The sequence below is a fragment of the Ovis aries genome, chromosome 6 (genome assembly GCF_016772045.2).
Source record: "Ovis aries strain OAR_USU_Benz2616 breed Rambouillet chromosome 6, ARS-UI_Ramb_v3.0, whole genome shotgun sequence".
NCBI lineage: Eukaryota > Metazoa > Chordata > Mammalia > Artiodactyla > Bovidae > Ovis > Ovis aries.
The window spans coordinates 83,076,709-83,094,901 of NC_056059.1; positions in this window are offsets into that span (position 1 = coordinate 83,076,709).

Consider the following 18,193-nt stretch of genomic DNA (forward strand, 5'->3'; position numbering starts at 1 on the left):
TGACCCCTTAACCTAGCCTGGGTTTATGATGGCTGTTTATTACATTCCCAGAATAAAATAAAACATGCACTAGAGGTAACTGAGGGTATTTGTATGCGGCTTTCTCTCTGTCTGAAATACTTTCTCCTTTCCTTGCCTTCACTTAGCTAATAAGTTGTTACCTTTATAGAATTAGTTCAGAGGCACATTTCATGCCTCCAAGCATTTAAATATATGAAAGTTGAGAAGTTTTAAGATGTACAAAGTGATATTTATGACTTTACTGGACAGAATTACTTCGATCTAGATTTGAAAGAACTAAAAGTAATACCAACATAGATAAAAATTATTTTATCATGGAGGTCATTAAATAGTATTAAGTGAGGTATTATATAAATTGTTGAAAAAAAAACTGGAATAAATTCAGTGATAGTGTACAGATTATGATGAAAAATTTTTAGTTGTACTTTGAGTACAAAGTTATTTTGAGTAGTATTTAACTAAATGCTAGGTTATCACTACAATTAACATTATTTTGGAATTTATAATGTAAACTAGATTTATGACAGGAAAAGAATAGATAACTGATACTAGATTCTCAGATGATATAGGTATCTTTCACCCATTTCTTTTTTTAAATTTTTTTTTAATTTTTATTTTTACTTTATTTTACTTTAAAATACTGTATTGGTTTTGCCATACATTGACAAGAATCAACCACGGGTGTACATGAGTTCCCAAACATGAATGGCCCTCCCACCTCCCTCCCCATAACATCTCTCTGGGTCATCCCCTTGCACCAGCCTCAAGCATCCTGTATCCTGCATCAAACATAGACTGGCGATTCGTTTCTTACATGCTAGTATACATGTTTCAATGCCATTCTCCCAAATCATCCCACCCTTTCCCTCTCCCTCAGAGTCCAAAAGTCTGCTCTACACATCTGTGTCTCTTTTGCTGTCTCACATATGGGGTCATCATTAGCATCTTTCTAAATTCCATATATATGTGTTAGTATACTGTATTGGTGTTTTTCTTTCTGGCTTACTTCACTCTGTATAATCGGCTCCAATTTCATCTACCTCATTAGAACTGATTCATATGTATTCTTTTTAATGGCTGAGTAATACTCCATTGTGTATATGTACCACAGCTTTCTTATCCATTCATCTGCTGATGGACATCTAGGTTGTTTCCATGTCCTGGCTATTATAAACAGTGCTGTGATGAACATTGGGGTACATGTGTCTCTTTCAATTCTGGTTTCCTCAGTGTGTATGCCCAGCATTTCTTAATGGTTTTGAAAATAGCATGTTTCTGAATTATAAACTATTCTCGACTACAGGAATTTGTGAAAGTATCAACGAGATTGAAGCTATTTTGTGGCAAAAGTATCCATTTTATTAAGTGAAAAAAAAAAACACTTTACATTTTAATTTAAAAATATCTTCAGTACCAAATAAAATGTATTTTACCAAGTAAATAAATGTTCTATATGGAGAATTTTGTGGTGCTCTATTTTTTTTTTCTAAAGTTTTAAAAAACCAAAGTGCTGAACACTTTGAAGTTTACATGTGCCTAAGATTCCTTAACAGTTCAGCCTCTACAAATATATCATCTAATCCTATCTCATATTTCATTGCAATGCTTGCCAATCAGTAACAGACTTTGGCCCCATGTCACTTTCATCCCATTGGATGGCTGTCATGGGAGCTGCCCAATGGTGCGCTGCTAATGAGGCAGCTTAAAGAGCAGCTGGGGATGTGCAATTGCTGGATTAGGGTCAAGGCCAAGAGAGAAAATGGATGAGAGAGATAGAGTCTGAACGACTGCCAATAAGCAGGGGTTCTATTATCCTGCTAAAGCAGGACATTCATTACCATCTATTGTAACATAATTTGGGTTTAGTCAAGCTGTCTCTCCCTCTCTTTGGATTTACAATTCATAAGCCACAAAGGATCCAAAGGGTGCATTGTCCCTTGTGGCCACGTAACCCTGGGTGAGGGAGAAGCATAGCAGAAATGCATGAGCTGTGAAGTCCCTAATGTAAGCACCATTAGGACAGCACCTTGTTCCTGCGAGCTGTGACATAAGTTGTAGGCACATTGCCAAAATAGTTTTGCATCTCTCTGGAGCCGGTTTGCTCATTAAGCAAAGATAAAAAGTTCTTGTTTATCCTTTGCACAAATCAAGTCCTAATGCTAAGGGCTGATAATCTCCATACTAATTTCTTCTCATTTCTGGTAATATTACTGCACAGGAACAGAAGTTTATTTTTCCATAAGAATATAAACCAAGTTCTTCCAAGAGTCAGAGAATAATCTGTGTCCCTATTTTTCAGTTGGTTTGTATTATTTCTAGGCATGAAATATGACATGTATAAAATTTGTATAAGAAAAAAAAAACCTTATTTTGCTCTTTAATCACAAAGCTTCCCATCCTTTAAATAGGATGAATGTGTTTCTCCTTCTTCCTCTTCCTCTCTTCTTGTGCCCTTACTGAACTTTTTCAATTATATTACTTATTAACATTTGTATTCCATGCTAAAGCACACCTGCCATCTGAACTAATGGGACCGTAGTGTTATTGTCTATATGCTGTACTCAGTTCGGAAGGCAAATGAGCTTGATGAAAAGAGAGCAAGTACAGTAATTCAGAGCAAATTAACCAAGGCATAGTGAATATAATTAATCTCTGCAGTAAAATAAGGAAAATAACATTCTTAGCCTGATAGTGGGACAGTGCTGACCTCAGTCTGTGGCAGGTAGACCTCACAGAGCATCCTCTACCCCTATCAGAAAGTTACTTCTGTAAGTCACAGATAAAAGTAGAAGCAGCATAACCAGTCCTTATGAATCTTTTAAATGCGGCTTTACCACAGATGACTTTCCAGTTGTTCTTGCATTTTTTAGAATGTGTACTATTCAATCCACATTGGTTTTCTTTCCTGAGAAACTAAAGTTTCATCTTATTTGTATGATTGTTTCACATGCTGCTGCCTAGTGTAAATTTGTTATAATTCATCTCATTATTTCTATGTGTGCTTTATAGTTATTCTTTCTTCAGTTTTTAAAATTTAGGTGTTTTGACTTTGAATGCTTACCAGCATAGGTATTTCAAACTGCTTACACAAACTACAGTAAATGATCCATCATTAGCAAAGCCTGCTGCTGATTCTTCCAAAGAATCATTTTATGAATGTATTTATAAGATTCAAAATACATATTGCCTTACCTAATTCTTAGAAACAGAATTCTCTTTTAATGGATTCAGGTCATTTAATGTTATGGTTCAAGGTGTTATCATAATAACTCTGGTTCAGTTCAGTTCAGTCTCTCAGTCGTATCTGACTCTTTATGACCCCATGGATTGCAGCACGCCAGGCCTCCTTGTCCATCACCAACTCCTGGAGCCCACTCAAACTCATGTCCATTGAGTCGGTGATGCCATCCAATCATCTCATCCTCTGTCATCCCCTTCTCCTCCCGCCTTCAATCTCCCAGCATAAGGGTCTTTTCAAATAAGTCAGCTCTTTGCATCAGGTGGCCAAAAGATTGGAGTTTCAGCTTCAGCAACAGTCCTTCCAATGAGTATTCAGGACTGATTTCCTATACGATGGACTGGTTGGATTTCCTTGCAGTCCAAGGGACTCTTAAGAGTCTTCTCCAACACCACAGTTCAAAAGCATCAATTCTTCAGTGCTCAGCTTTCTTTATAGTCCAACTCTCACACCTATACATGACCACTGGAAAAAGCATAGCCTTGACTAGATGGACCTTTGTTGTCTCTGCTTTTTAATATGCTGTCTTGGTGGGCCATAACTTTCCTTCCAAGGAGTAAGCATGTTTTATTTTCACAGCTGCAGTCACCATCTACAGTGATTTTGGAGCCCCCCCAAAATTAAGTCTGTCACTGTTTTCACTGTTTCCCCATCTATTTGCCATGAAGTGATGGGACCAGAAGCCATGATCTTACTTTTCTGAATGTTGAGCTTTAAGCTAACTTTTTCACTCTCCTCTTCCACTTCCATTGAGAGGCTCTTTAGTTATTCTTCACTTTCTGCCATAAGGGTGGTATCATCTGGGTATCTGACGTTATTGATATTTCTCCCTGCAGTCTTGATTCCAGCTTGTGCTTCATCCATCCCAGTGTTTCTCACGATGTACTTTTTACATATAAGTTAAATAAGCACGGTGACAGTATACAGCCTTGACATACTCCTTTCCCTATTTGGAACCAGTCTGTTGTCCATGTTTAGTTCTAACTGTTACTTCCTGACTTGCATACAGATTTCTCAAGAGCTGGGTCAAGTGCTCTGGTGTTTAAGAATTTTCCACAGTTTGTGGTGATCCACACAGTCAAAGGCTTTTACATAGTCAATAAAGCAGAAATAGATGTTTTTCTGCAAAACTCTGTTTTTTAGATAATCCAGCAGATGTTGGCAGTTTGATCTCTGGTACCTAGCAATCAAAAAGCCACATTCTGATCAACAGTATCTGCAAACTCTTAACAAATCCATCTTTCCTGAAGGCATAGAGTATTAAGAACTGATTTTTTGTGTGTATGTGTGGAAATATATTAATGTTCCTGGTAACTTAATTAATTATCACTGTTTCCTTTTACTAAATACTAGGTGGTTTATGTACAGAGACTGATCTAAGAAGGTAATTTCAATGCTAATACAACTTATAAGAATATGTTAAGTAGATCTTTTGAGGATGTGAATGCTAAGTGCTCAAATCTATGAAATCTAATCTACTTATTACCTACTGAATGATACACATTGTCTTAAGTAATGATGGGCCCTCTATTTCAGAAATAGTATGTGTCACATTCATAAATATGGTTTAATGAAATGAAGTCTCCATTCCCAATTTCTTCATAAAACAAATTCCAGTCTTGATTCATGTTTGTTTCTTTAACAAATAAGAAGTCTATGAGTAACAGGTTGAAGGATTTTTTGCGGGAAATACTTGCCTAACATAATTGAATATAAATCAAAATAAATGGAGCAAGGGAAGGAGAGGGGAAAAGAGGAGAAAATTTATATATAGCTGTTAGTCAACTATAAAGAATTCTGCCACTACAAGTTTCTTTCGCTGGTGGGGGGGCGGGCAGCAAATGATTGGTAAAGTATATAGAAGTTTAAAGGTAGACAATGGATTTAGTCTTAATTTCTCAGTATTATAAAGATGGTGAGGAGATTCTGGTTTCTGGGGGTAACTTCCTGGGAAAGGACAAAATTGAGAATGATGCTGGTTTTATAACCCTTTCTTGGAGCAGAATTTGAGGGATAAGATGAGACTTGGATAACATGTGAGCAGGATTTTTAAACACGATTCTTCTATAGGACCTTTAAAGTTTTCACTACAATTCCCCAAACCATGATATGCTTAGTAAATTTGTAGACAGTGATGGGGATGATTCAGCAAAAGGCAAAACCAGAATCAGATTCTAGATGAGAAGACAAATGAGTCACAACCATAGCTCGCAGGCACCGTAACAGACCTAGAGATATGATGTGTCTTTTAAATGGGACAAAACCATTTAATTCTTGGTCAGCAACTGCTCACAAGGTTTGTCTGTATACTTTTGTATTTTGATAATAATAATGGTACTTATTTAGTTTTTACTGTGAGACATGTAGTGAACTAAATTCTTTAGCCTTCACCACATTCCTTATAGAAGAGGTAAGTATTTTCTTATTATTTTCCCCAGAAGAGAAAATGAATGCTTTGAGTTTAAGTAATTTGCCTTAAATCACACAGCTATTAAGTTGTGAAGCTGAAATTCAAATCCAAGAAACCTGGCTCCACAAAACATGCTCTAAAGCATTGACCTAGACTAGTAAGAAAAGACATGTTAATGTGCTCCACTAAACACTGCATTTCTGCCAGGGAACAACTTTAATACCAAGAGAGAAATGGTCTTTGGGGATGAAACCCTAAGCGGTAAAGAATAGATATAAACTTGGAAATAAGCAGAATCATGACCATGTTTACAGTAGCATGTTTTAACATTCTGATTCTTTCAAATATCTTTATCCACTTAGATTCTAGAAGAGTTATAGAACTTCTCAATGGGCTTCTGGAAAATATGTTTATTAGAGTATGTTTAAAATTATTTAATATCCCATTTTCCAACCATCCCTTCACTTATTTCATGCAGTCAAGAAACGAACACATAAAACATCTTCTTCAACAGTTTCAAAGTGTTATTCACTCAGTTGTGTCCAGCTCTTTGCAACCCCAGGATTGTAGCCCACCAGGTTTCTCTGTCCAAGGGATTCTCCAGGCAAGAATATTGGAGTAAGTAGCCATTCTTTTCTCCAGGGAATCTTCCAGTCTCAGGGATCTAACCCAGGTCTCCTACTTTGCAGGCAGATTCTTTACTGTCTGGGCCATTGGGAAACCCCAACAATCTATAATCTTCTAAAACTTAATGACTATATTTTCAACCTCTGTGGTTATTTATCAAGCACCTCATTTGAAACTTGCTAGTATCTAGATATGGGTATGAATCAAGTATTTTCCTTAATTTTTTTTAAATTTAATACTGTGGTTTAGGTGATACTTAATGGTTTAGGAAAGTTTGTGTCAACACGCATACCCTTATCTCTACCACCATTCCACCCCCTCACTTAGGCATAACATAGCCAGGTATTTGGTAGGTGAATGCAAATTTTTCTATTTTAAGATAGTTATATATGAGTAGAAACAGATATCAACCCCCAACAGTTAAAAAATAAATACCACTCTTTAATTCTGTCAGTGACAAAGAAAATATTTTGTTTTCAATAACTATTTTTTCCCTTAGCTCATTAAGAATCTGCAAGGTTCCCCCCAAATCCTCACATATGGTGACATTACTGGCACCAATAATCAGAGCTTGAGTAGAGAATGCAGATGGAAAGTACCAAGTAAATCACCTCATTATTGTTCTGCTACTTTTATCTGTCCACTGCTGTTAGGGTTCATTGCTGCATTCTATCTGGATAAAAACCACAATCCAGTTGCAGACCAAAACCAACAACTTTCAGTTGACAAAAATGGGAATTATGGGAACTTTCACAAATTACAAGTTCATATTTTACAGTCACATCCTTGACAGTAATACATTTCCCTTTTGGTTAATGCTAGGTCTGTACTGTAGTTCAGTGATGTCCTGAAACAACTGGCACTCAAGTTGGTGCTAATGCCCCCTCCTAGTTGACTGGATTCCCCTACGATCCATTTAGTTGTTCTCACCTTTTGGCTACAATGGCTTATCATTTTTCTCTTGTTCTTGGCATGTTTCTCAGGTAAGAATGTGGAATGATTATCAGAACTGTTAATGAAAGAGTATTGTGAAATAATACATATATAGAAAAGATCATCCATGTTAAAAACCACATTTTGCTTTTGAGCTTCCAACTTAATATTTATTTTTTAAAGCAATAGAGTGAACATGATTCTCGTGGATTTTTTTTCTTTGCAGAATATATAAGATGTAACGTATATATATATAGTTTATTTATGTTATATATATTTATATATGTTATATCAGTTTTGCTCTTTCAACAAGCTTTAACTTTGGGAAAAGAGAATATAAAATTTCGTTCTTTTTTTTTTTGACTTCATCACTTCATCCACCAAAATATTTATTAAAGTACAATGCTTATTATTTTTCTTTACATAAAATTTGTGTAATTATTATGTTAGCTAAAAACAAAAATTGATAAGCTAGAATTATAAGTTAGAGTATCTTTCTTTCTCCAACATAAGCCAGAAATAGTGTTGTTTTTTTTTCCTTAACAAGTTGTTTGCTATGAGTAAAGGAATGCTGGTAGTTCCCATCTTTGTAATTACATTGATCAGGGAAGAATTATTACATCATTCACTGTATGTCTTCAGGTTGTTTCAAGTGAAAAAGTCGAAGTCATTTGACTTTTGTATAAATTGCTTAGAAGGTGCCCAGTGTTATCAAATATATTAGGTAAAAGTATTTTTTTTTTTTTACTTTATTTTACTTTACAATACTGTATTGGTTTTGCCATACATTGACATGAATCCGCCACGGGTGTATACAAGCTCCCAATTCTGAATCCCCCTCCCACTTCCCACCCCATATCATCCCTCTGGATCATCTCCATGCACCAGCCCCAAGCATCCTGTATCCTGTATCCAACATAGACTGGCACTTTGTTTCTTACATGATAGTATTCATGTTTCAATGCCATTCTCCCAAATCATCCCACCCTCTCCCTCTCCCTCAGAGTCCAAAAGTCCGTTCTATACATCTGTGTCTCTTTTGCTGTCTCGCATACAGGGTCATCATTATCATCTTTCTAAGTTCCGTGTATATGTGTCAGTATACTGTATTGGTTTTTTTTTTTTTTTCTTTCTGGCCTACTTCACTCTGTATAATCGGCTCCAGTTTCATCTACCTCATTAGAACTGATTCAAATGTATTCTTTTTAATGGCTGAGTAATACTCCATTGTGTATATGTACCACAGCTTTCTTATCCATTCATCTGCTGATGGACATCTAGGTTGTTTCCATGTCCTGGCTATTATAAACAGTGCTGCAATGAACATTGGGGTACATGTGTCTCTTTCAATTCTGGTTTCCTCAGTGTGTATGCCCAGCAGTGGGATTGCTGGGTCATAAGGCAGCTCTATTTGCAATTTTTTAAGGAATCTCCACACTGTTCTTCATAGTGGCTGTACTAGTTTGCATTCCCACCAACAGTGTAAGAGGGTTCCCTTTTCTCCACATCCTCTCCAGCATTTATTGCTTGTAGACTTTTGGATCTCAGCCATTCTGACTGGTGTGAAATGGTACCTCATTGTGGTCTTGATTTGCATTTCTCTGATAATGAGTGATGTTGAGCATCTTTTCATGTGTTTGTTAGCAATCCGTATGTCTTCTTTGGAGAATTTATATCTTTTATCCAGTTATAAGAGCTCACTGACATATGTACAATGCTTTGGATAAAGAAAAAGATTAAAATAAATGGTCCTGAAGAAAAAGTTACTATTATGAATATTTCATATGAATTAAAAATGTTTCTTTAGGGTCCTACTCACAATAATTTCAGATCTATTTGTCTGAATCCAGAACCTGTGTTCTACCCCACCATGCTGAAGTGATATAGACTTTATAAAAGTCTGCTTGAGTGAGGAATTTTCATATTAGAACAGTCAGGAAAAGATTGACTTAAAAAGCAATTACATTAGTTGTTTACTTAATGGTTTATTTACACAGTCAGTCAATAAATTGAGATCTAAGCCAATCCTACAGCCCCAAGTACTAACAAAAAGATTAATGGTGTGTTTTTTTTTTTCAAACTTGAATTAAACCAAGAATGAAATGCCAAGTCAAAACAAAACAAAACAAAACAAAACAAAAAACCTGAGAACATATCAGTATTTACAATAAATTCATAGTTACCATGGGTGTTTTGGATCTTAGTCATAACCTGAGATATTTTATTAATGCAAGGTGGAGGAATTTTTCTGAATCAATTTAATCAAAAGTATTTATTGAGCACCTATTATGTGTTCAGCAGATTAAAATACAGGAATATTAAACTGTGAATATATGACAGCTACAGCAACCTCTACCTGCAGAGTATAAAGGGGAAATTTTGTAAAATAGATGAAATAATTCAGAAATTATAAAAGGCACAAGACAGACTAATCAGGTTGGAATTGTTCAAATAAGCTGAAACTTATCAAATTATGACAGGTGAATTGTAGAAGTGAAGGTGCAAAGCAAGCACCATGATGCTCTTGGGGTGATAGATTGTAAGGATATGGCTTAGAAGAGTGACCCCATGCTGCTCTTCTTGACTATTAGTTTTAATTTATTTAGCTTTTTAAAAATTTTAGACATTTTACCACTTTCACTCTTAATTTATTATTTAAAAAGTTGTAGTGGAAAGCAAAATAGGACATGTAAGTTACCCAATCTAATTATGATTGAAGCTTTGGTATTGACTTATGTGACTTTAGAAAGCATACTTTGCTCCATGAGTCAGATTTTTTAGCTCTCCAGTAGAGATGAGGAATTTCCATGCTGCAAAGATTCTTCAGGTGATAAAATTGAATGAAAGTATGAAATTAAATCCCACTTTTACCACCCTGCTCATTCAACACAGCCAAGAAAACATTTCTAATTATCATTATTTGCCTCTTAATAATTACTTACCTTATTCATACTTGCAACCTTATTCATATTTGCATGGTAAGACACAAAGTGCTTTTCCATACAATTCTTAATAAATTCCTCACAAGCATACATGGTGTCAATATCAGTTTTCCCCCCTTTTCTAGATGAATCTTAATTCTGTCTCTTGATAGCACTGGCTGCTCTCACTAGTTTCTAAAAAATGTAGATTCAGTGACAGTAATTGATATACCTACTCCACAATCCCAACTGTCATACAGACTTATGAAGCAGTTATTGAGAAAAAATGTAAAGCAGTTTTCAGGAACAGACTGAACCAAAAAACAAAAAAGAATTCTGGATATATAGACAGTTTAACACAAGAATACTTAAATAATAGCATTAGAATATTCATCTTTAATGTCTTTTTCTCACTATACATACCTAATTAGCTATTTTTTTTTCCTGTGTATCATTCTTAGGCCTTTTATACCTGTGTATTTTTCAGGCCAATCACATAATCACAACTTAAAACCTGACCACTATTAAAAGTCATATTATTCACCTGCCCTTAAATTTCAGTGCGTTTGTATTAAGCATAGAACAGAGTTCAGTCTACAAAGTAGTGAAATTTAAGTGTGCCCACAGTCTAATCTCAGGGTTTGGTTCAGTGGAATCTTGAAGACCACAATACACACAGAAGAGCTAATTATGTACATGTCTTTTTCCCGCCGTGTTCAGTGATATAATATCTTCACTGATAGCTTGATAGCTGTCAAGGTAGGAATATTTACACCAAAAAAAAAAAAAAAAAAAGGCAATCACTGTGAAACGGTTTTCTTTCACCAAAGACAGCAATTAAACATTTATCTGCATAGCACTAATTCTGTCCCAAATTCCAATATCACTGTATTTCCAAGGTACATTTGTACTTCTTAAATCCATCCTAAGCATGGCCTCTTCCATCATTCTGTGATAGACTTCTCCTCATTTTGACTAAGTGAAAAAAATAATAATTTTGATGAGATGACAATATTTTTCTATGGTAGACTTTTTCTGTTTTAGAGAGATCTTCTGAGGAGCCTCTTAAACCTCTAAGAAAAAATATTGCTCCTTCCAGGCTAAGCAATAATTCTATCTCCTCCCAAGCATGACTTACTATTTTAAAAATATTACTTAGAGCAGTTTTAAGTTCACAGAAAAAACTGAGAGAAAAATATAGAGATTCTCCATATTTCTCTTGCCTCCACACATGCATTTGTTGTTGATTAGTCACAAAGATGTGTCCAACTCTTTGCAACCCCATGAACTATAGCCTGCCAGGCCTCTCTGTCTACGGGATTTCCCAGGCAAGAATACTGGAGTGGGTTGGCACTTCCTTCTCCAGGGAATCTTCCTGATTCCAGGTTCAAACCTGCATCTCCTGCCTTGGCAGATGGACTATTTACCACCGAGCCACCTGGGAAGCCCTCCACACAAGCACAGCATTCCCTATAATCAATATCTCCCACCAGGATGGAATATTGTTACAAATGATGAACCTACATTGGCAAATTGTGGTCAGACAAACAACAGCCTGCCTAACGATTCACACTTGGTATTATATTTCTCTTAGTTTTAGACAAATTTATAATGACATGTACCCATCATTATATTTTCCTACAGAGTATTCTCACTGTCCTAAAACTCCTCTGTGCACCTATTCATCTCTCTGTCCCTAACCCTTGGCAACCTCTGATCATCTCTATAGATTTACCTTTTCAGACTGTCATCTGGTTGGAATCATACAGGATGTAGCCCTTTCAGATTGGCTTCTTTCACTTAGCAATATGCCTTTAAGTTTCCTTCATGTCATTTCACAGTTTGATACCTCATTTCTTTAGTGGTGAATAATATTTCATTGTCTGGATGTACCAGTTTGTTTATTCACACACCTTCTACAAGACACATGCCTCATTATTCACTACTGAAAAATAATCCCACCCTTTTCTGTGCTCTCATAAGATTTTATTTACATCTTCTTTGTAACGCTTAATATCTTACATAGTTATTATTAACATTTTATCCTTCCTACTATACTATATATTTTGAGGGTAAAGTTTGCATCTTGTTCATGTTTATTCCCATCTAACCTACCTTAATATGTTTCAATAAATAAATGTTAGGGGAAAATACTATTGAACATTTTACTGGCCTCATATTTCCACAGTTCCTGCATTTTTCTCACTAAATCTGATAACTTTTTTCAAAAACTATTGAAAACATCTTTGAAAGGAAACAAAAATTCACTCAACTTATTGTCACTTCATGATCAAGCATGAGTATTCTAAATGCCAAATGAGTCCCAGGTACTGCTTTTGAATGACACTTAGGAATGCAATAAATGGAGAGCACAATGCTAAAATAGCTATTGAATTTCAGATATTTTTCTAAAGAAAATAATGCAAACCAACATGGTGTTTTACAAGTATCCTTAAAAGTCAGTGGGAAAGCAAACAACACTTGGAACAATGTTCTGTAGAAATGTTTACTTAAATGTTTGGTGAGGGAGAAGTATTTGCATAATAAAATGCCTTTATTAACAGCATAGTGGGCCTCACTCTCTTGGTTTGAATAGAAGCTAAGGGGTCTCAACATTATTTTTGTTTTGTCTTCTAGTAGGACAAATGTAGGCAATTTCAGAATATAATGAAAATTCTATTACCCTACCAAATGCTTATACACATTTGCCCAGATCTGGGAAGTTACCTCAGTCCACTCAAATTCAGTAGTTTTAAAGATACAAAACATAAACTCTTATTCACTGTTTTCTTATGCAGAAAGATTTTTGTCCCTCCCAACATCTTAATTTCTTTTTTAAAAAAGTCTCATAAAGTGTTCAATCAGCAGCCAATTGAAAGAACTGATTCACTGGTAGGAGAGCAGGTGCTGCTGACTTCCCATTTGGAAGCAGCTGGCAGGCATGCCCCGCCCCCCCCCCCCCCCACCCCGCTGCTTAAGAATGATCTCAGTTAGCTCCAGTGTTAAGAAGTGTACCAGGAATACAGCGGTCAAGGCTTGATCTCTCCCTGCTTTGTCCTGTTCCCTGAGCACTCATTACCCTTATCCTTTGTAAGCTATCTGCATCACACAGCCCTTGTCAACTAAGGAAATGAATGAAGGGATGTTCCAGCTGGATCAGTGCAAAACCACTGGATGAAACTGGAAAAAAAAAGTAATCTACAATTTACACACCACTGATGATACCTTATACCATTCTTGCATCAGAAAGTCAGTGGTGTTAACACTTAGGATTTTTTCATATTTAACATTAATCAAAAAACTCCTATGGGTTGCTTTTAGGGGAGGAAAGAATAGAATTTTAAATTTAGGTTAAAAGTGTTGATGATATTTGTATAATTACAAAAGGAAAAAAAATTGTGCTTTTATTAGAATGTCTCTTCAGTACCAAACCAGATTATAAGAGTCAGCAGAAGTTAGCACCATGTCATGGAAAACAATCCTGGGAAAATGTCACTTCTCTCTAATAATACAAAGCTGGGAATGATCTACATAACTGCACACAGAGAAAAGAGCTAGAGAACTGATAATTTGTGTTCTGTTCCATGGAATAATACTGATATTTCTATTAGGCCATTTAACTTAACTATCAATATATAATGTTAGAATTATATAATATATATAGTACACATATAATAGGAAGTGACAATACTATAAATTGTGAAAGTATCAATATTTTGAATAGGTCATGTCAATGCTCTAAAAGTAGTCATTAAAACAGTGATGAAATTTCTAGTAATGTCAGCAGCTAAATTTTTTGAGGAACTTTTATGTCAGGCATTATACAATACATATTTCTTCTATTATTTCACTTGTCTACACATCTACCGGTACTTATATCTCCTCAGTTTTACAACTGAGGCTTCAGAGAGACCTAATATTTCTCAAAATCCCACAATTAATAAATAGTGTCACCAGAAACTAAACCCAAGATTATATGCCATCAACTATTTTTCTTGACCACTAAATTAAAAGTCAAGACCTTTTAAGAGTGTAAGTTATTATGAAAATTATTATAAATGTATCCATATATTATGTAATATAGACATTCTTTTTTCAATTTACATTGAGACATTTGAATATCATTGCATCAGCATTTTTCAAAATGTGCTCTCTTAAATAATAATTATGCATGTTATTATAAATATTATATGAAAAAGTGTATCATAGTTAAGTGAGTCTGGATTAGACAAGTTTAAATACAGCTATGTTACTGCAGAATTCACTTCTTAAATCACAATGTACATTTTGATTCTCCAAAAAGAGAATAACATGTTTGCAAACCTTTATCAACTGCTTAACATGTTTCAGTCACAAGCATTACTTCATTTAATTCTAATAGGCTTATAAATTCAGTTAATTATCATTTAATAGGAAAGCTGAGGTTTATAAATATGAAATAAATTGTATAAAATCCTACAACTAAATTGAAACTACTAAGACCAAATTCTATTGCCATCTTTTATATTAAAAGCCCTTGAAATTTTTAGAAATCTAGAACCTGCTTGGAATCACATAGTTAAGACATAGCTTTGCAACTCCTGACATACTGTAAGTACTCATTATTTAATAAGTATCTGTTTTCTCTCTCTGTGGAGAAGGCAATGGCACCCCACTCCAGTAGGTTTGTGAGCCCCTTGGGATGTGAATACAAATATTATGGACCCTAAAAAGAGTGCTTGATACATAAGCACTCATTAGATTGTCAATAAATAGTTATTGAATGAATTAACATTGACTGTAGATGGAGTGATCTTGCTCTTCTTGGTTGTCAAGTCTACGCAGACAATGTTATTGCCAGTCCCTGGAGTCAACCAACCTTAAGTGTTGAAAGTGAAAACAGGTAATGGTAAAAAGAAATTACAGCTCTATCATACCTAGAATCTTGAGAATAAAATGTATTTAATAGAATACAAATTATTAGATTACATATAATCAAGGACTGGATTATACAATCAAAGTTATGTATTGTAATTCCCACCAAAAACTGTTTCAAAATTATGTTTATGGTGAGACTCACCTGGTGATTCAGTGGTTAAGACTTCACCTTCCTATAGAGGGGTATGAGATGATCTCTGGTCAGGGAGCTAAGCCTCCACATGCCTTGTAGTCAAAAAACCAAAACATAAAATAGAAGCAATTTGTAACAAATTCAATAAACACTTTAAAAAATGGTTCTACATCGAAGTAAATCTTCAAAAAATTATATTTATGGTAAAAGTAAGCAAACTGTTATTATTTTAAAACATTGTGAGATAGTGAAACGGCCATATTAAGCACAGAATTAGTTATGATATTGGCTGGAATTCTGCCTTTTCACTTTGACCTCTTTGGGAAAGTAAGCACACACAATACTGAAAGTTATTTTCCTGATTTCCAAATGATTCTTCTATCTTTCTTTCTGGATGTTGCAAAAATTAAGTGAGCTAAACCAGCCAGGGTAGTATCTAGAACATAATAATCAGCAAGATTCCATTTATTTACAAGGGAATTGGATTTGTGTAACTAGCCCAGTCATAATCTGCTACTTCTGAACCTGCCATTTCTAAAGGTTTATTTCTTTTTAAAATATGCTAATGGAAGAAAAAATGCATTTTAGACAGTGTTACAGTACCCCGAATATTCATCAGGTTAACTCAGCAGCTTCTCTAACAATCTGAAAATTGACCTCAAAACTCCCTTCATCTAGAAATAAATATGTAGAGAAACATGAATCTGTCATATACAGGACAAAAGAGACTAGCAATTCTGCATAAACTAGATAAATGCTGGAATAAATCTGCTGCTACTTCTAATAGAGCACAGGTCTTTCTGACATGTCACTGCTAAATGTTCTACCTTACAAGATTGAAATTGTCCAGTCACTCACTATTCTAACAGGATCAATACTAAAAGGGATTTACTAGTAACTTCAGTGCATAAATCTACTATGATTAAAGCTGGTTCTAGAAAATACAATACTAACACTAGAAAATTTCCTTTTCTTGTTAAGAGGAAGTAGCAAAATAATACACTCATTTACACAGTGATATCATGAGTGGAAATGTCATTAAGTCCATTCACACACTATTTCTCAATATGTATTGAGTGTTCACTACAAGGTTCAATTATACATAGACTGTAACCTCCTTAAGGGAAGGATATATCAAGAAAGGTAAGTATGAACCCAAACAAATAAAATCCAGTCTTGAAATGGGTAGGCATCACAATTAAATTAACACAGGACTTTAGAGAGGGGCAATTTACACTTGGTTTAGAAATCATAAAAGTGTTTATAGAAGTTTTGTGCATTAGTTTTGGTACTTGAGCAATGGATAAATTTGGAAATGCATAGAGAGGAATTGTTGCGCTTCTCTGGTGGCTCAGCTGTTAAAGAATCCACCTGCACTGAGGGAGATTAGGGTTGGATCCCTGGGTTGGGAAGATCCCTTTGAAAAGGGAATGGCTACCCACTACAGTATCCTGGCCTGGAGAATATAGTCCATCATGTCACAAAGAGTTGGACATGACTGAGTGACTTTCACTTCACTTTGCAGAGAGGAAACTATACATTTTTAACTTTTTATAATAGATTTAGTTTCTACAATAAAGTAAGTAGTAGAAGAGAGTCATAATGTGGGCATTCAATCACTCAAATAGACTATTTGAGTAACTGAAAATTACTCATCTCACATGTTAGTAGAGTAATGCTCAAAATTCTCCAAGCCAGGCTTCAGCAATACGTGAACCGTGAACTTCCAAATGTTCAAGCTGGTTTTAGAAAAGGCAGAGGAGCCAGAGATCAAATTGCCAAATTCCACTGGATCATCAAAAAAGCAAGAGAGTTCCAGAAAAAAATCTTTCTTCTTCATTGACTATACCAAAGCCTTGACTGTGTGGATCACCGTAAACTGTGGAAAATTCTGAAAGAGATGGGAATACCAGATCACCTGACGTGCCTCTTGAGAAACCTATATGCAGGTCAGGAAGCAACAGTTAGAACTGGCCATGGAACAACAGACTGGTTCCAAATGGGAAAAGGAGTACGTCAAGGCTGTATATTGTCACCCTGCTTATTTAACTTCTATGCAGAGTACATCATGAGAAATGCTGGGCTGGAAGAAGCACAAGCTGGAATCAAGATTGCTGGGAGAAATATCAATAACCTCACATATGCAGATGACTCCACCCTTATGGCAGAAAGTGAAGAGGAGCTAAAAAGCCTCTTGATGAAAGTGAAAGTGGAGAGTAAAAAAGTTGGCCTAAAGCTTAACATTCAGAAAACAAAGATCATGGCATCTGGTCCCATTACTTTATGGGAAATAGATGGGGAAACAGTGGAAACAGTTTCAAATTTATGTTTTTGGGCTCCCAAATCACTGCAGATGTTAATTGCAGCCATAAAATCAAAAGACACTTACTCCTTGGAAGGAAAATTATGACCAACCTAGATAGCATATTGCTTTTCTTTTCCATGGGGATGATCTTTATCCCTGTCTCCTGTACAATGTGATGAACCTCATTCCATAGTTCATCAAGCACTTTATCTATGAGATCTAGACCATTAAATTTATTTCTCACTTCCACTGTATAATCATAAGGGATTTGATTTAGGTCATACCTGAATGGTCTAGTGGTTTTCCCTACTTTCTTCAATTTAATTCTGAATTTGGCAATAAGGAGTTCATGATCTGAGCCACAGTCAGCTCCTGGTCTTGTTTTTGTTGACTGTATACAGCTTCTCCAAATTTGGCTGCAAAGCATATAATCAATCTGATTTTGGTGTTGACCATCTGGTGATGTCCATATGTAGAGTCCTCTCTTGTGTTGTTGGAAGAGGGTGTTTGCTATGACCAGCGCATTTTCTTGGCAAAACTCTATTAGTCTTTGCCCTGTTTCATTCCACATTCCAAGGCCAAATTTGCCTGTTACTCCAGGTGTTTCTTGAATTCCTACTTTTGCATTCCAGTCTCCTATAATGAAAAGGACATCTTTTTTGGGTGTTATTTCTAAAAGATCTTGTAG